We start from the raw sequence: 20758 nt of genomic DNA, 5'->3' as shown, positions 1-20758 counted from the left end.
GGAACATCTGGGGGGACCTCACAGCGTCACAGCGGCAGTCCAGGGAGCAGTGTTGGAATCTACGGTAAGATGCCAAACTTTAAATAACCTGAGACTGTTTTATGGAAAAGAGCACTGCTGTCACTGTGTTTGGGTTAACTCCGCCACCGGGATCATCGCGCACAGGCACTTCTTGGAAACGGCGTGAGGCTTAAGAAGAGCTCGCCTAGTTTGAAACTATAACGGTCAGAGGCCATAATGGTCCAATAGAGAAACGGAGGTGCAGGTTGGAATTCGTCTATAAAGTCCGAGAGGCAGCCAGTTTTTCACCTTAACCTAATGACTTAAGACCAATTACTTATGACATTATTTATGACTTATGACTACTGGCTAATAACTAATGGAACTATCAAACTGCCGCACTTGCGAAAAATAAAAAAGGAGAAAAAAAGGAAAAGTTGTTTGGTCATTGAGTGGAATCTGGTTAAAAAACCTTCAGGTAGGCACATTCAATCTCTTTCAAGTGGGGAGGCTGCACATGTTCAAAAAAGAACTTCGATTGAACAACTGGATTGGCAAAAAATTGCAGATGACACCAAGATTGGGGGTGTAGTGGACAGCAAGGAAGGGTCCACTATGTCTTGCAAATGGACCTGGACCGACTGGAAAAATGGGCTGAAAAATAGGAGATGGAAGTTAATATAGACAGTATGAGAGGCTTTGGGAGGACCATCTAGAGCAGGACTTACAGAGTGAGCAGTAGAGCACTGCGGAGTATGGTAGAACAGAAAGATCTGGGAATACAGATCCGTAATTCCTTGAAAGTGACATCACAGGTAGATAGGGTCATCAAGAAAGCTTTTGGCAAATTGGCTTCATAATTCAAAGTATTGAGAACAGGACTTGAGATGTTATGTTGAAGTTATACAAGGTATTGGTAAGGCCAAACTTGGAGCATTGAGTGCAGGTTTGGTCACCTACCTGCAGGAAAAAATTGTCAATATGATTGAAAGAGTCCAGAGAAAATTTACAAGGATGTTGCCAGGACTTAAGGACCTGAGTTACAAGGAAGGGTTGAATAGGTTAGGACTTTACTCCCTGGAGCACAGAAAATGAGGAGAGACTTGATAAATCTATACTAAATTATGAGGGATATAGAGGGGGTAAATTCGAGCAGGCTTTTTCTACTGAGGTTGGGTGTGACTACAACTAGATGTCAAGGGTTAAGGGTGAAAGGTGAAATACTTAAGGGGAATTTCTGCACTCAGAGGATGGTAAGAACATCGAACGAGGGCAGAAGCCGTGGATGTGGGTTCAATTTCAATGTTTAAGAGAAATTTGGATTGGTACCTATATGGGCAAAATAGGGAGGGCAATGATCCAGGTGCTGGTTGATGGGACTTGGAAAGCTTAACAGTCCAGCATGGACCAGATGGGCCAAAGGACCTGTTTCAGTGCTGTAGCTTTCCATGACTCCATGCTGACAATTAACAGCTTTTGTTCACTACAAGTTCCTTATTCCCCATTATAATTGTTCTGCCTCTGTCTCAGGAAGTTTATTAATCTTTTCTTGCTGATGTATAATCAAATTCCACCTTCTCCCTCTTTAACAATGTTTTTGAAATCCTTTGTTAATCTACAAAATCCTCCAAATCCTCCATTCATAATGTTGAAATCCTGCTTCAAATCCAATATTATCTTAACATTTGTGCTTAGAAATTGCTGAACCACTTCTCTGGCAGAATTTTTATCCAACCATATTAGGGACACCCAAATATGATTATAAGGCAAATTCGACACCATCAACTTTTGTTTAAGCCCATTGAAGAGCAGCACTCTACAAAAGGTGGCTCCGACATTCCAAACACCACAGGTTGTAAAACAAACCTTGTGGTTAAATGGTCCTGACGTACAGTGGAACCTCAATTTAAATGAGTTGAGAGGATAGAGTGCGGATGGAGGAGAAAATAAAAAACTCAGCGCTAGGACTATATAAGAGAAGAATCATGAAGTTTAAGAGTAGGTCAACAAGCTCACCTAAATTTCAAGCAGTTTGAAGTCATTCTAAGATGAAGAGAATCCCATCAATAAAAATTTAATAAAACAGGTTAAATCGTGATTAGAGTGGTTCTGTTGCACTTTGAATGTGTAGTCTCCATATTACTGTAGAACTCCATTAATTGGACAGACTTGGCAATTTGGTACTGCCAAACCAACAGATTTTCTGGACTATTGAATGATAATGTAAACACATTTTTAATTATCTTTTGTTCAAATGTTATCCAGTAGAATAACAAATGTTCCAGTGAAGTTGCTAAGGAAACAAGGGCCTGGTAGGCTTCAGGGGAGCATGGTACAGGATCAAATGCATTCCAAGAGAGTGTGGAAAGTAAAACAGAGAGCACAGAAACCAAAGCCCCAGTAAGCCTAAAGAGAGTGCAGTAGCTGGGGATCCAGTGAGTTTAAAGGGAGCATGAGAGCCGAAACCTTGATTATTTAAAAGAAGGCATGTGGATCCACACCCTGGTGAGTCCCAGGAAAGCACAAGAACCAAGGCCCTGTAAGTGACAACAGAATATCAGGAAAAGGGCCCCAGTGGGTTCAAAGGGGGTGGAGGAATCAGCATCCAGTTAAGTTGTAAAGGATCACAATAAACATCATCTGATGGGCCTAATACTGAATCTTCAGGAATTCCCAGCAGTTGGATAGTGGATTATCAGAGTTTTATATTAAAAATAAACCCAGAAAGGAGCTTGACAGGTTGAGTATCAAGAATAAGAGAAAAAGAGGCGAGTCTCCATTAGGCATTTCGTTTTGAACTTAACACAATGAAATTTGTTTTGTCTGGAGTAACATTTTACAACAGTAACACGTTCTACTGTGAATGAATTCCAATGCCTATGCTTCAACATTTTAACAATAATTGAAGTAGAGACAATAAAATAATTGTACTGGCGTTCAAGAGCACTGGTTTTGACAAAATGGGTGAGAAGCAATGAACTGTAACGTGAAAGAAAGGTATGAGAATGATAAGTGAAGAAAAAAATTAAAGATATATTACATCTATAATGTCTGCATTGTAAAATAGATGAATAACATATAAACCTAAATATAAGGAATTAAATAAGATTAAGAAAAAAATAACTTAGAGCTATAATTGTTTGAAAGGACCTCATGAAATATCAAATGGACATTCGTAATAACAGCTCTCTATATCTGCTTCTCTTAACTTTAATGCTAAATCATTTGTTTTAAAGACAGCATTTGCAACAGGAAAGAAGACCTTCCATGCAACGTTCTATAGGGAAAAATTCAAGCAAGTGAAATGTTCATTGAAAATTCCCTTTCCTTAAAGTAAAGATTCCCTTTCCCGATCCTTAAAGTAAAGAGAGAATGGACTCTGAATAGCAAATGAAGAGAGTGCATAAGCCAGCTGGATTTTGGAAGAAACTTGACAAAGCTTCTTAGACACAGGAAAGATGCCAGAGGAAGGAAAAAGAACTAATGTAATTATAATCTTTTAGAGAAGAAGATTAGAGAAATGATGTGTGAAACACAGCCCTGTAAATTTGATACAAGGGGAAAATACTGGATTAAGATTAGAATCTATTTTAGCCTGGAAATGTTGAATCTAGCTAAATTTTCAGCAGGGGGTGATAGTCGAGACAAATATATACAATGGAAAGAACCTTATCGATAGCAAAGTGGCATCGACATAGCAGTTCACATTTGTAGATGACAAGCAGGAGAGGCCAGCTGATCCACAGAAACTGCTCTATGCTCACCATGGCTGGAGCCCTTGAGTAAATAATTCCAAAAATCACCTCAGTTGTTTCCAGGAATATTTCAAAGGATTGTTTCAAAAGAATAAAAAGATCTGATCTAAATCCCCTTACAATAACCAATGCAAGGTAAAAATCCATCAGAAAATGTTTCTTTGAAGCAAACAATCTTGAAATTCAAATTTGATGGGACCACTGAACTCTCAACTATACAGTTCAATATAGTCAATATCATGCATAGCAGGTTTAACACTCCAAACAAGAATTAATTTATTGGTAAATATCACGCGTCAGGCCTTAAGTAAGTGTAACAATTACGTGCAGAAACTTGTCAGCCAAAATGACCAATAACATTATTTAAAATGACTTGACTTCAATTTTAATTCTCTAAACTGTTGGCTTATTTCACTATTGCCCCTCTCTTTGAACTAAAAGTGTGAGAGGATTGCAATTGTTTGAATGGAATGAACTTACATGTCAACACCTGGCTCACTGGACAGATACATTGCATTTGATAGTGAGCTGTTTATAGAACGACCTAAGCCAAAAACTTATCCCTTCACTGACTTTAAACATAAGAAGTGAATTTCAACATAGAGGTCAATATTCCTGGCCATTATTTGGTGCTAATATACCATCAGTACCCTTGAAATGGATTAATGACTACGCAGCCCCATTACACCAACAGCTCCATTTTGAAAGGTGTCTAACAGTAAATGTCCAACACAGTAACCCATTTTGGACACACTTAACATTAGAATTAAAGTCCAATGACAAAAATAAGGATCAGACTCACTTTTATTTTTGCCCAGAACTTCTGGCCCATACAGGAACTGTAAAATTATGAGGGCCACTATTATTGAAGATTCACACAGTATCTCAAATTAAACTCCCACCCTGCAGTCTACATTCAGGGACCAGTCCAGCAAAAACTGTAGTGAAAATGGTCTGGCACTCCCACAAATTATCTGTCAAAATTTCAGTGAGATCAGTCTCAAAAATCATAGACACTTGAGTCAACACAAACTTTGTCCAGTTCTGACTAAACATAGCACTCAGGATCCTATTAATGTTTAGCACCTGAACTTACACTTCAAGTGGGATCACTTAATAGAAACAAACATGCATTAGGACATTTGATGGATGATTCTTTCAAAGTGAATCCTGTTCACTCACCAGCATTAACAGGTAGTACAAATAATGACCCAATTTTGATATAACCATGTAACAATTACAGCACAGAAACAGGCCATCTCGGCCCTTCTAGTCCGTGCCGACACTTACACTCACCTAGTCCCACTGACCTACACTCAGCCCATAACCCTCCATTCCTTTCCTGTCCATATACCTATCCAATTTGGCTTTAAATGAGAATACCAAACCTGCTTCTACCACTTCTACTGGAAGCTCATTCCACACAGCTACCACTCTCTCAGTAAAGAAATTCCCCCTCATGTTACCCTTAAACTTTTGCCCCCTAACTCTCAAATCATGTCCTCTTGTTTGAATCTCCCCTACTCTCAATGGAAAAAGCCAATCCACATCAACTCGATCTATCCCCCTCATTATTTTAAATACCTCTATCAAGTCCCCCCCCCCCACGACCTTTTACACTCCAAAGAATAAAGACCTAACTTGTTCAACCTTTCTCTGTAACTTAGGTGCTGAAACCCAGGTAACATTCTAGTAAATCTTCTCTGTACTCCCTCTATTTTGTTGACATCTTTCCTTTAACTCGGTGACCAGAACTGTTCACAATACTCCAAATTGGGCCTCACCAATGCCTTGTACAATTTTAACATTACATCCCAACTCCTATACTCAATGCTCTGATTTATAAAGGCCAGCATACCAAAAGCTTTCTTCACCACCCTATCCACATGAGATTCCACCTTCAGAGAACTATGCACCATTATTCCTAGATCACTCTGTTCTACTGCATTCTTCAATGCCCTACCATTTACCATGTATGGCCTATTTGCATTATTCCTACCAAAATGTAGCACCTCACACTTATCAGCATTAAACTCCATCTGCCATCGTTCAGCCCACTCTTCTAACTGGCCTAAATCTCTCTGCAATCTTTGAAAACCTACTTCATTATCCACAACGCCATCTACCTTAGTATCATCTGCATACTTACTAATCCAATTTACCACCCCATCATCCAGATCATTAATGTACATGACAAACAACATTGGATCCAGTACAGATCCCTGAGGCACACCACTAGTCACTGGCCTCCAACCTGACAAACAGTTATCCACCACTACTCTCTGGCATCTCCCATCTAGCCACTGTTGAATCCATTTTACTACTTCAATATTAATACCTAACGATTCAACCTTCCTAACTAACCTTCCATGCGGAACCTTGTCAGAGGCCTTACTGAAGTCCATATAGACAACATCCACTGCTTTACCCTCATCAACTTTCCTCATAACCTCTTCAAAAAATTCAATAAAATTTGACCTTCCACGCACAAATCCATGCTGACTATTCCTAATCAGACCCTGTCTATCCAGATAATTATATATACCATCTCTAAGAATACTTTCCATTAATTTACCCACCACTGACGTCAAACTGACAGGCCGATAATTGCTAGGTTTACTCTTAGAACCCTTTTTAAACAACGGAACAACATGAGCAATACGCCAATCCTCTGGCACCATCCCCGTTTCTAATGACATTTGAAATATTTCTGTCAGAGCCCCTGCTATTTCTACACCAACTTCCCTCAAGATCCTAGGGAATATTCTGTCAGGACCCAGAGATATATCCACTTTTATATTCCTTAAAAGTGCCAGTACTTCCTCCTCTTTAATTGTCGTAGTTTCCATAACTTCCTTATTTGTTTCCCTTAGCTTACACAATCCAATATCCTTCTCCTTAGTGAATACTGAAGAAAAGAAATTGTTCAAAATCTCCCCCATCTAGTTCGGCTCCACACATAGTTGTCCACTCTGATTCTCTAAGGGACCAATTTTATCCTTTTGCTATTAATATAACTGTAGAAACCCTTCAGATTTATTTTCACCTTACTTGCCAAAGCAACCTCATATCTTCTTTTAGCTTTTCTAATTTCTTTCTTAAGATTCTTTTTACATTCTTTATATTCCTCAAGCACGTCATTTACTGCCTATATTTATTGTAGATATCCCTCGTTTTCCGAACCAAGTTTCCAATATCCCTTGAAAACCATGGCTCTCTCAAACTTTTAACCTTTCCTTTCAACCTAAAAGGAACATAAAGATTCAGTACCCTCAAAATTTCACCTTTAAATGACCTCCATTTCTCCATTTCTCCATTTCTCATCCTTCCCATAAAACAAATTGTCCCAATCCACTCTTTCCAAGTCCTTTCGCACCTCCTCAAAGTTAGCCTTTCTCCAATCAAAAATCTCAGCCCTGGGTCTAGTCCTATCCTTCTCCATAATTATATTGAAACTAATGGCATTGTGATCACTGGACCTGAAGAGCTCCCCAACACATACGTCCGTCACCTGACCTATCTCATTCCCTAACAGGAGATCCAGCACTGCCCCTTCTCTAGTCGATACCTCTATGTATTGCTGCAAATATAGTTACTGCCAGATTTAAAAACAAAAAACTGACTGCAGTATCCACTGCTTTAGATTGAACAATGCACTATTGCTTCTTGGAAAGTTCAATTACTGCAAGATTATAAATTATGTGGTTTTCCCCTCCAATAAGATTCTCCAAGAGATAGGGAGTTTTCTGAAGATTAAAGTTACATAGATCAGAAAAATTTATCTTCCTTATGGGATAATCCTTCAGTTTAGATCATGAAGAAGACTTATTTTGGCTCTGGGCAAAGAAAGAATATAACACCCTCGAGATCTGTTTGAAGCTAACAGATGTTATTCAGCCGAAGAAGGAAAAATATTGCATTTGCATCAGCATTTGAGATCCATAGCTTCAGAATGTCCTTGAAAAGCCTTAGGCAGAGGCTTTGTACTTACAGGTTTAAATGCTTCTTTCATAATTTTCTAAAAGTGTCCTGATTTTGTGCAAAGTGATGGCTTGCCAAATACTAAGGGTTTTGATGTTGCATAAGAATACATGGGATTCAATGAAATGGAGGGGTTATTGAAAGATTCGTATGAATGGTCAAATTTGAGAGATAGTAAAACTTGATTAAACACCCACTTGTGCAGAGTAAGGGAGGGAAAATAATAAAATTAGGAAGTTTACCTACTCAGTGAGATCATTGCTTTCAACCAGACTATAAGAATTATTATATTAAAAAATATAAAAATTATTAAAAATCCAACTTCGAAAATGATTTGTGAATAAGTTTCCGATCACAAAGCCTCTTGAGAACTCATTGAACTCAGATATTCAAGTTTATGCTCTGTCCGAAGACATAGCAAAGAATTGGGCTGAGTTCTGATAAAGGACTTTTGACCTGAAGCTGTTTTACATTCCACAGGTGTTGATAGTTTCCAGCAGTTCTGTTTCTTATTTATTTCAGACTTCTAGCAACAAAAATTTGACTAAACATTTAGGGTTTTTTTCTTTCAGTAAAATAATGGTTAAAATTATGCTGTTTGTACACCATCAGAGGAAATCAAAAGAGAGGTTGAGCACCCTGCATCAAGTTCCAGTTCTAAGCCATTCAGTCCAACAAGACTCCTCCCTTCAACCTTTCCATTATTGACCCCACCTGTATAACTCAAATCACTACCCTCAGTGTAGTGAGGTATGACACTTTGATCATATTCACTACAATGAACTTTGTTAATTTTTTAGTTTTCATTGAGTTTGCTTGTACAAATTTTATATAATTTAAGTTTTCTTTTCTTTTGAATGTTGGGCCTCTATTATCTGTGATGCTGCTGCAAGTCTTTCATTGCACCTCTGTATACATGTAATTGTACATATGACAATAAATTCGGCTTGACTTAACTCAGTCTGCAATTCAGTACGATTGTGGCTGTTCTGCATTTTAATCCCCATCTTGATTCCAGTTACTTTCTTACTGTAGTCTGTCAAAAAAGTATTGATTTCAGGTTTGAATTCATTAGTTTACTATACTTCTTTATATGGGGAGAAAGTTCCATTCATTAATCATGCTTACAGAATAAGTTTCCTAAATTTTCACCTGAATATCCTGAATCAGCTTATAAAATTAAGACATAGGTGCAGAATTAGGCCATTTGGCCCATTGAATCAGCTCCATGATTCAATTATGGCTGATCCTTTTCTCCCCTCCTTGGCCTCTTCCCGTAAATTTTGATGCTGTGTCCAATTCAAGATGGTGGCTGACACCACTTGCAGCAGCCACTCCGGAACTGATTATCCGTTATTTGTGAAGTGGGGTGCCATTCACAATCATAATCGATTGAAAATGAATGTGAAAACACGGAGAAACATCTGGAAATCTCCAGGAAGACCTTCTTCTGCTGCTGCTGTGAGGTCCGGGACTCTGATGGGAAGAACAGGCCCCCAGTCCTTGGGGTCGCGTTGCCGATGGCCGTTGACAGGGCCGTCTTAATACTCTCGGCAGAGGATGGTGCTCAGAGAAGCTGTGCCGGAGGGGTTGGTCGTCAGCTCGGAGGTTCAATGGACTTGGAGTCCTTTCAACGGACTCAAGTCGCTTTCGGTGTGTGCTACGTCTGCAAAGCTGGTTTTGACGGAGCTTCCATTGTGTGCTGCGTCTGCGAGGCTGAGTAGGGCGGCGCCTTGGAAGTCCATAGTGGGGATACTCCCTTCTGCTGCTGGCATGAGATGGCGAGTCTGTCGGGACCCTGGGGACTTGTGGAAACTGGTGATTTCTTTTGAACTTACAGTCCTTTAACATCTTGGACTATTTTTACTGTGTCCATAGTCTGTTTTTTATCAATTCTGCTATTGTTTACACTGTTGTAACTATATGTTGTAATTATGTGGTTTTGTGCAGGTCTTGTAGCTTTAGTTTTTGGTCTTGTTTTTGTCTGGTGGATTTGGAGCTCCTTTCTGGGAAACGCGCTAGACGGTAGCGCAATATTAATATGCAGTAGCCTCTCCAGACTCTGGATTGGGGATTGCCAAATGTTACATGGATTTTCTGGTGTGGTCTGTGTTGTCATATGCTTTTGTGATATCATTCTGGGGGAATGTTGTCTTATTTTTTAACTGCATTGCATTTGTGGTTTCTAAATGACAATAAACTGAATCTGAATCAAGAACCTATCAAGCTCTGCCTTAAATACACCCAATGACCTGGTCTCCACAGCTGCCTCTGGTAATAAATTCCAAAAATTCACCACCCTCTGGCTGAAGAAATTTCTCCACATTTCTGTTTTAAATAGGCGCCCCTCTATCTTAAGGTTGTGCTCTCTTGCCCTCTTTCCCCCACCATGGGAAACATCCTTTCCACACCTACTCTTTGTAGGCCTTTCAATATCTGAAAGGTTTCAATGAGATCTCCCCTCATTCTTCTAAATTATAGCGTGTACAGACCCAGAGCCACCAAATGTTCCTCGTATGATAACCCTTTCATTCCCAGAATCAACTCTCTTTATCCTAGTCTGCTCAGTTCATAGAGGAAAAACATGTATTTTCTATATCAATTCCTTTCAAAATTCTAAAAACTGCAAAATAGTCACAGAAACACACACACCCATCCTTCTTCATTGGAGAGAATTGGAAGTAGGTTTATGAAACGTCACTTCATAAGCTAGACCTTAGAGTTCAGATAATATTCTAATAGATCAGCTCAACACTCCTGCAAAGTCCAACTTATCCTTTCAAAGGCTGGGAGATGACTCCAGATCTGGTTAAACTGGTTATTCTACCTCATTCATATTGCATAATTTTAATCAATTCAATATACAAATACTGTAATTGATTTACTTAGTGTTTTTCTCTTCTATATTATGTATTACATTGAACTGCTGCTGCTAAGTTAACAAATTTCACAACACATACCAGTGATAATAAACCTGATTTTGATTCTGATTATTATAAAGGGAAATTTGTATTACTCTTCTTGATTATCACCCAGCTAATTATGAGATGACATGTTCTAATATTTATTTCTATTTATTTATTTAGAAGTACAACACGTAACAGGCCCTTCCAGCGCAACAAACTGCACCACCTAACAACCCACCTATTTACTCCAAACCTATCACAAGGCAATTTCCAATGACTAATTAAGCTACTGGTACAACTTTGGACTGTGGGAGGAAACTGGAGCACCTGGAGAAAGCCCACTCACTCCACAGGGAAAAGGTACAAACTTGTTGCAGAGGATGCCGGGATTGAACTCTGACATACTGAGCTGTAATCATGTAATGTTAACCACTACACTAGCGTGGTGCATAACGTTGACTTGCTAACTGAAGCCATCTGTATTCTATACGGGAAAGGCCACTGCCACACCTGAGCCTCGTACATTTCAATACTTTCACATTAGAGACCCAGAACATGTCACACCTGCAAAGCAATGGAGGAAGTTTTGACAGCACCCTAAGCTGTGCTCCCAAGCATAGCCAGCTGTCAAGGACTTTGAATGGTTCTAAGAAAATTCATACAATAAAAAGACAATTAAAATTTAGAACAAAAGATTCTTTTTAAAAAAATCAAAATATTTTGAAACACTGAAACATTCAAACGCAATAAATTAAAATAAATACAAAACATTTTTTAAAAAAGAGGCTAGAACTCCATAAGAAGAGAGATATGTGGACTACATGAATATTGATATTCCAAAGGAAGATTGATTTTATCCTGGTGAGTAGCTCGATATAAAGTGATGATAAAAGAAAGTGAACTATACGTTAAATCATTCACCAAAATAATATTTCTTTAGAGCATCCATGCTGTAGGTACAAAGAAAATTTAACCTCTGCTTTTATATCTTGTTCAACAATGAATACATTGTTGGGCTTGTCACCCTTATGTCACTCAGGTTCCCATCTGTCCTGCACTTACTGACAAGTTCGATCTCACTAGCCAAGATCCTCGTAAGTCCAAGCCATGAGCTGTACAACTGCATCACTTAATAAACCTTTGATTGAGAGCAATTCAATGAGCCAAGATTTGCCATCTGATTGTCCCCAACATTCATAAGCTTTCAAAAACTGAGATAAAAATAACTTTTAATAACTACAGCATACTTTGAGTCATAGAGCACTGCACTACATAACAGAAAAAGGCCCTCCACCCATCTAGGCCATGCCAAACAATCACTCTGAGTAGTCCCAAAGACCTGTACTTGGCCCATAGCCCACCATAACCCTCCCATTAGTGTACTTATTCAAACATCTGTTACGTGCTGAAATCGAACCTACATCCGCCACTTCCGCTGGCAGCTTGTTCCACACTCTCACCACCCTCTGTGAAGAAGTTCCCTCCTTATGCTCCTCTTAAACGCTTCACCTTTCTCTCTTAACTGATGACCTCTAGTTCTAGTTTCAACCAACCTCAGAGAAAAAACCTGCTTGCATTTACCCTGTCTATTCCAGTAACATGGAAGCAGGTTCACTGGTTTGGTGAATGAGGCAGAAAACACCAACTACAAATAAGTATATTGCAAATGTAGCCCTAGATTCAGCTAGCGGCTTAATCTAGGGGAAAACAGCCTCCAGCCCGGCCTAACCTGAGAAATCTTGATGTGTTGACTGATGTGCTCCCTTGTTATACATCAGTACCACAAAATAACAAACAGTACACATTATGCATTTAAACGATTGAGCTTTACAATTCTTAATTTGACTATAGGGTTAGCAAAGAAAACAAAAGGGTCTATTCTCATGTAACAGTCTAATGCACAACTTTGGAGCTCACTGTTTCATGTCTGTTCCTTCTCCATTGATTTTCTCCCCGGCCTTCGATTCCTAACCCCATTCCAAGTCCACTCCGTCCTGCAGAACACGACATCCCCATTCTGGCATCTTTTCTCTCCATCTTCCACTGAACAAAAAACCATGAAACCTTCTCTCAGGCCCACAAGAAAGAAAAGCATCTCCCCTCGTTAGCCAGTGCACATGCCAAAGCCCCATTAGCTCTAGTCATAACCCAAACACTGCGCTACAGAGAAGTCATTACATTAGTAGGGAAACCTTCCCCAGGTCATTACACAAACAATAAAAAAAATTCAACCAAACTTTTCAGCTCCCCCAAGTTACACAAACTACAAAATTAAATATTCAATGAGCAGACATTTAGTTAGAGGTGAGCATGGAGCATTTGTTCCCAGTAGTTCTGTGAGGCATGCCCTAGGAACAAAAGGAAAGAGAGAGAGCAAACCTCTCACACATGTTATACCCCGCAAGGTGCTTGTAACCAGGCACTAGGAGCCATGACATGCAAGCCAACCAATGAGAAGAGAGGCTGCAGTTTTTAAACTAGCCAATCAACAATCAACACAGTGGCTTTCAACTGGCAAATAAGGCACACCCCTCTGTATAACTCGATCAAACCTCCCCTCTTTCTCCTAAACTCCAGGAAAAAATGTCCTAACCTTTTCAACCTTTGCCTATACCCAGAACCTCAAGTTCTGGCAACATCCTTGTAAATTTTCTCCGTACTCTTTTAATCTTATTAATATCATCAATTTCAATGACCTAAAAACTGTAAAACATATCACCTGACAGTACATTAAACTCCTTTACATAAAACACATGTAGAGAATTTTTAAAATCAATAATTTACCCTATTCCTTGCTACTTCTCTTTGAAATCTCAGTTGAAATGAATGGCCCTTGTAGATCCTAAACCAGGAATAACTTGGCATAGGTTCTGCGTCCAGGATTTCAGTGTAATTACTGCTTCAGAACCTTAAGACCATTTGACGTCCAGCATGTAGCATATGCTGACGACTTCATCAATTGAAATGCCTTATAGTCCCAAACATCATGACATTCCCCCAGCAAGAATCAGCCCAATACATTCCAACCAACGATGCATAGTTTGAGTCCCAGAGAACACATGTGGATTAGTTGATTGTAATTTATTAAATTATCAATATGAGATAAACGCACTGAAACAGCATATTAAATATTTTGGGCATTTAACTCAAATCTTACAAAATGAGGGCCTCTTGATTTACCTGTATCTTCTGGAGAAATCTGAATCAACTGATTGACAGATCCAAGTGAAGCTTATTTATGAATACAATTTAAGTATAAATGAAATCAGTCTGGATGATGGAAAGCTAGGCTAACAAAAAGTGTCAGAATGACATTATCTAAATTAGACTTGGATCTACACAGTATAACACAGTGGCATATTTTGTTCCAGCTTCATTAGAAATTAATGTATTATATTCCAAAAATAGAAGATACTGCCATCTATCAACTGCTTAAGCATAAGAACCATGTGTAATTCATAAATTTTAAAATGAGAAGTATTCATTATAAACAGATAAATAAGGGCTGTAAACTACTTTCTGCGGGTGTATTTATTGGTTTTATCTTCTTTAAGTTACTTTGCCCATCAATTTTTGTCTGCAAGCAATGTATTACTTGTCAATTGACTCAATCTTCATATGCTCCTTCTCTAATGGCTTTCAAGAGCCTTGGGGATCACGTAAGTTAAACAGAGGAAGTGCCTTCAGTTTTATGGTTTACAACCTCGAGTCAGCATATAATTTAGTTCAGTTGATCATATTTAGTAGTTAGTGATGGCTACTTTTGTTGGCAGCTTCAGTTGTTGCATTATTGACAAGATTGCTGAAGGTTCAATCTCTCAATTGAAGTTTGTTGATGAACTACCCCATGCAAATCACAAACTCTTCCATCGTGAGTTTAGTGTGTACTGGCGTGCAGTGGAATGTTCTTTTGAGATCCTCGTGGAGACTAATTTATTTTTTCCTTCGGCAGTTTAACATGGGCACGACTGCGCAAGCGCACGTTAGTCAGACCGTGAAGCAGCGGGAGTATTTAAAGAGAGCAGTAGACGGAGCAGGCGACAGAGTAGGAAGGCTTTGTCTTGAGAGGCTTCGGCGAGCAGAGGCTGAGGACAAGCTTCACTCCAAGTGAGGTAAGGCCAGGTAAGTTCCTTTCAAAGGAGAAAGTTTCAAAAGTTGAGGCAAGTATTGGGTAGGTCATGGCAGCTGAGATCGGCCCCGTGGTTTGTTCATCCTGCAGCACGTGGGAAATCAGGGATACTTCCAGTGTCCCTGACGACTATGTGTGCAGAAAGTGTGTCCAACTGCAGCTTCTGGCAGACCATCTGGAGCTGTGATTGGATTCATACTGGAGCATTCGCGATGCTGAGAAAGTCGTGAATAGCACATTCAGTGAGTTGGCCACACCGCAGGTAAAGGCTACACAGGCAGAAAGGGAAGGGGTGGCCACTAGACAGCGTAGCAGTAGGCAGGTAGTGCAGGAGTCCCCTGAGGTCATCTCCCTCCTAAACAGATACACTGTTTTGGATACTGTTGGGGGAGATGTCTCATCAGGGGAAGGCAGCAGCAGCCGAGTTCATTGCACCATGGGTGGCTCAGCGGTACAGGAGGGAAGGAAAGGGAGTGGGAGAGCTACAGTGATAGGGGATTCGATTGTAAGGGGAATAGATAGGTGTTTCTGCGGCCACAAACGAGACTCCAGGATGGTATGTTGCCTCCCTGGTGCAAGGGTCAAGGATGTCTCTGAGCGGCTGCAGGACATTCTGGAATGGGAGGGTGAACAGCCAGTGGTCGTGGTGCACATAGGTACCAACAGTATAGGTAAAAAACGGGATGAGGTCCTACAAGGTGAATTTAGGGAGTTAGGAGATAAACTAAAAAGTAGGACCACAAAGGTAATAATCTCTGGATTACTACCAGTGCCATGTGCTAGTCAGAGTAGAAATAGGAGAATATTTCAGATGAATACGTGGCTTGAAAAATGGTGCAAGGGGGAGGGATTCAAATTTCTGGGGCATTGGAACCAGTTCTGGGGGAGGTGGGACCGGTATAAACAGGATAGTCTGCACCTGGGCTGGACTGGAACCGATGTCCTAGTTGGAGCATTTGCTACTGCTGTTCAGGAAGCTTTAAACTAATGTGGCAGGGGGATGGGAACAAGTGCAGAGAGACAGAGGGGTGTAAAATGAGGGTAGAAGCAAAAAGTAGTAAGGTGAAAAGTAAAAGTGGCAGGCAGGCAAATCCAGGGCAAAAAGCCAAAAGGGCCACTTTTCAACATAATTGTATAAGGGCTAAGAGTGTTGTTAAAAACAAGCCTGAAGGCTTTGTGTGTCAATGCGAGGAGCATTTGTAACAAGGTGGATGAATTGAATGTGCAGATAGTTATTAATGAATATGATATAGTTGGGATCACAGAGACATGGCTCCAGGGTGACCAAGGATGGGAGCTCAACATCCAGGGATATTCAATATTCAGGAGGGATAAACAGGAAAGAAAAGGAGGTGGGGTAGCATTGCTGATTAGAGAGGAGATTAACGCAATAGAAAGGAAAGACATTAACCTGGAGGATGTGGAATTGATATGGGTAGAGCTGCATAACAATAAGGGGCAGAAAACGCTGGTGGGAGTTGTGTACAGGCCACCTAACAGTAGTAGTGAGGTTGGGGATGGCATTAAACAGGAAATTAGAAATGCATGCAATAAAGGAACAGTAGTTATAATGGGTGACTTCAATCTACTTATAGATTGGGTGAACCAAATTGGTAAGGGTGCTGAGGAAGAGGATTTCTTGGAATGTATACGGGATGGTTTTCTGAACCAACATGTCGAGGAACCAACTAGAGAGCAGGCCATTCTAGATTGGGTATTGAGCAATGAGGAAGGTTTAGTTAGCAATCTTGTCGTGTGAGGCCCCTTGGGTAAGAGTGACCATAATATGGTGGAATTCTTCATTAAGATGGAGGGTGACATAGTTAATTCAGAAACAAAGGTTCTGAACTTAAAGAAGGGTAACTTTGAAGGTATGAGACATGAATTAGCTAAGATAGACTGGCAAATGATACTTAAAGGGTTGACGGTGGATATGCAATGGCAAGCATTTAAAGATCGCATGGATGAACTACAACAATTGTTCATCCCAGTTTGGCAAAAGAATAAACCAGGGAAGGTAGTGCACCCGTGGCTGACAAGGGAAATTAGGGATAGTATCAAGTCCAAAGAAGAAACATATAAATTAGCAAAAAAAGGCAGCACACCTGAAGACTGGGAGAAATTCAGAGACCAGCAGAGGAAGACATTGGCAAATCCTGAAAGAGGTCAGCCTCAGTCTGTTCATCACTGAGTAAACCACACTGCGGACTCTGTCATCTTTATACCGGTGTCAGTAAATGAAGTGTTTCTTCTGCTTTGAGAATACAGGTAGGAAAATGTCAAAGCAGAAGTAGATTGCTCAACAATCTTATTGATTAAATTCAGTAATATACTGGTGTACAAGAGCAGCTTGACAATATCTCAGTTGTAGAGGACATGAGCTGATTGACCAAGTAGAGGATCTACTACATTCACATCTTGCAATTACTGAAATGTCAGCTAGTTGTAACTGTGAAATGGGAGCAGCGGCATACCAGACGTGAGATTAGAAGCCTGGTGTAATGAACCAATCTCAAAGCTCACCGCAGCAGCTCAGGAACTTTATCTCAATAAATAAAAAGATGCTTTTCCTAATTGCCAATGGACATGCAGGAAAAAAAACTTACCTCGTTTGCTGATGTCTTCCAGGATAAGTAATCTTCTGTCTCACTTAATTAGGTCTGTTTTTTGACCTCACAACTCGACTCTTGCTGTCTGCCCCGATGTGTGAATGTCCAGACAAAATCAGCTTGAGCACCAGGTTCGGACAAGACAAAAGCACGCTCAGTCCTGTCTCCTCAGGGACATCTGGGATGCTGTATCCTAAATTCATAGATCTGGCTGAAGATTAGACAAAATCAACTTGCCCTGGATGTAGTTCACAAAATCCTATCTTTCAGCCAATGGCCCGGATCCTGTCGCGAGCCCTGCCCCAGCAGTAAATAATAGCCACCAGAGAGACAGCACCCAAGCATAATGGTACGCTTCCAGAAGTCCTCCACATTGTCTGAACACCACATGAAACGCCATGGCAAGAGATCAAGTAAGGTCAGAAAACCTGCTGGTTATCATATATATATATTTGAATTTTACTTATTGATTCAGGGGAAGTGGACAAGCTAACAATGTCACATTCAGGTCCCAATGACAGAGCTCAGCTGCAAACATTGACTGGTTATTCCCTTCCATGGATGCTGCCTCAGTTCCTCCAGCATTTTCTGCTTCCAGAATCTGCAGAAACTCTTGTGTTTATTATTCATTGGCAATCCCGAAAGTCATAGCAATGTACCGTCGAGAAAAAGGCCCTTCAGCTCACAGTGCCTATGTTAACCTTTATGCATATCTACACTAGTCTCACATGTCTGCTGTAATTCCATGAAGACACCACACCTTGCTCACTTGAGTCCCTGTCCAGATGATTTTTAACGTTGTTACTGTTCTTGCCTACATCAACTCATCTGGCAGCCTCTTTCACTTATCAACTATCCTCTGTGTGAAAAATTTACCAGGCAGGTCCCCTTTTAAACTCCTCACTCTCACGCTAGACCTCTGTTTTCGAGTTCTGAAATGTCACCACCAGAGAAAGCAAACACTGAAGATCTACTGTACCTATATCTCTCATAACTTTGTGTAACTTCATCTAAGTTAAAGTTCAAAGTAAATTTACTATCAAAGTACATACTGTATATGTCACTGTATGTTATTCATTTTCTTGTGGCCAATCACAGAAGATAAGAATAAACACCACAGAATCAGTGAAAGGCTGCACACAAGCAATCCCTGTGCAAAAGGCAACAACTGTGCAAATACAAAAAGAAAGCAATAATAAAAATAAATAAATAAGCAACGAAGGTTCGGAATACGAGGCGGAGAGACCTTGCAAGTGAGTCCATAGGTAGTGGGAATATTTCAGTGATGGGGTGAGTGAAGTCATCCCCTCTGGTTCAAGAGCCTGAAGCTTGAGATGTAATAATTGTTTCTGAACCTGGTGATGTGAGTCCTGAGACCCCAGCGCCTTCTTCCTGATGGCAGTAGTGAGAAGAGAGACTGGATGGTGGGGGACCTTGGTGATGGAAGCTGCTTTCCTGCAACAGCACTCCCTGTAGATGTGCTCAGTGGTGGGGAGGGCTTTACCCCTGATGGACTGGGCTGTATCCATTACTTTTTGTAGGCTTTTCCATTCAGGGTATCAGTGTTTCCATACCAGGCCATGACACAACCAATCAGTATTCTCTCCACCGCACAGCTATAGAATTTTGTCAAAGTTTTAGATGTCATGTTCAATCTTCACAAACTTCTAAGAAAGTTTGTGCTGCTGTGCTTTTTTGTAATGGCACTTACGTGCTGGACCGAGGACATATGCTCTGAAATGATAATATAACCATATAACAATCACAGCACGGAAACAGGCCATCTCGGCCCTCCTAGTCCGTGCCGAACTCTTAATCTCACCTAGTCCCACCTACCCGCACTCAGCCCATAACCCTCCACTCCTTTCCTGTCCATGTACCTATCCAATTTTACCTTAAATGACACAACTGAACTGGCCTCTACTACTTCTACAGGAAGCTCATTCCACACAGCTATCACTCTCTGAGTAAAGAAATACCCCCTCGTGTTTCCCTTAAACTTCTGCCCCCTAACTCTCAAATCATGTCCTCTCATTTGAATCTCCCCTACTCTCAATGGAAACAGCCTATTCACGTCAACTCTATCTATCCCTCTCAAAATTTTAAATACCTCGATCAAATCCCCCCTCAACCTTCTACGCTCCAATGAATAGAGACCTAACTTGTTCAACTTTTCTCTGTAACTTAAGTGCTGAAACCCAGGTAACTTCCTAGTAAATCGTCTCTGCACTCTCTCTAATTTATTGATATCTTTCCTATAATTCGGTGACCAGAACTGCACACAATATTCCAAATTTGGCCTTACCAATGCCTTGTACAATTTTAACATTACATCCCAACTTCTGTACTCAGTGCTCTGATTTATAAAGGCCAGCGTTCCAAAAGCCTTCTTCACCACCCTATCTACATGAGACTCCACCTTCAGGGAACTATGCACTGTTATTCCTAGATCTCTCTGTTCCTCTGCATTCCTCAATGCCCTACCATTTACACTGTATGTTCTACTTGGATTATTCCTGCCAAAATGTAGAACCTCACACTTCTCAGCATTAAACTCCATCTGCCAACATTCAGCCCATTCTTCTAACCGGCATAAATCTCCCTGCAAGCTTTGAAAATCCACCTCATTATCCACAACACCTCCTACCTTAGTATCATCGGCATACTTACTAATCCAATTTACCACCCCATCATCCAGATAAATGTTGAGGAATGATAATGGTGAGGAATTTAAAGTTTACGTCGTTTCTCAGCATCCAGGGAAAATAGGCCCAGTCTATTCAGTCTCTCCTTATGCCCTCTAATCCAGGTAACATCTTTATGAATGTTTTCCTGTGCTCATCTAGCTTCATCACATCCTTCCTTGTCCTGTAGCATTCCTTACTTCCCACCCTGGTGGAACTTCCCAAAATAAAAGTCTTTTAATTCCATCTGCTGTTCCTTTAGCTAGTTAATCTATAGCTTGTTGCAACCTTACCCACCTTTCTTTATGACCCACTATATCATGATTTTTAGTGTCATCTGCAAACTGACTAATCATGCTCTCGACATTTTCATCCAAAGCATTACAAACAGCAGAGGACCCTGCCCCAGATTATTGAGATAACATTGGGCACAGACCAGCTTTCTGAAAATAAGACCTCCACTGCCACTCGATGTCTCCTACCACCAAGCCAATTTTGTATCCAATCTGCTAACTCATGTTCCACTTGGGTAGCTAACAATCCAATGGTATGAAGGCTAAATTTTCCATTTTCAAGTAACCCACATACTTACCTAGCTGCCTAGTTTTCTTCTCATTTGGTTCATTCCTCTCATCCCCTTTCCTTCCCACCCCATCTGTTTCTACTTATTAACATCCAGTCTTTAAACACCTCT

The sequence above is a fragment of the Hypanus sabinus genome, chromosome 2 (genome assembly GCF_030144855.1).
Source record: "Hypanus sabinus isolate sHypSab1 chromosome 2, sHypSab1.hap1, whole genome shotgun sequence".
In the NCBI taxonomy this organism is placed as follows: domain Eukaryota; kingdom Metazoa; phylum Chordata; class Chondrichthyes; order Myliobatiformes; family Dasyatidae; genus Hypanus; species Hypanus sabinus.
The sequence above is the reverse complement of the archived record's forward strand: the minus strand, read 5'-3'. Positions refer to the sequence as shown.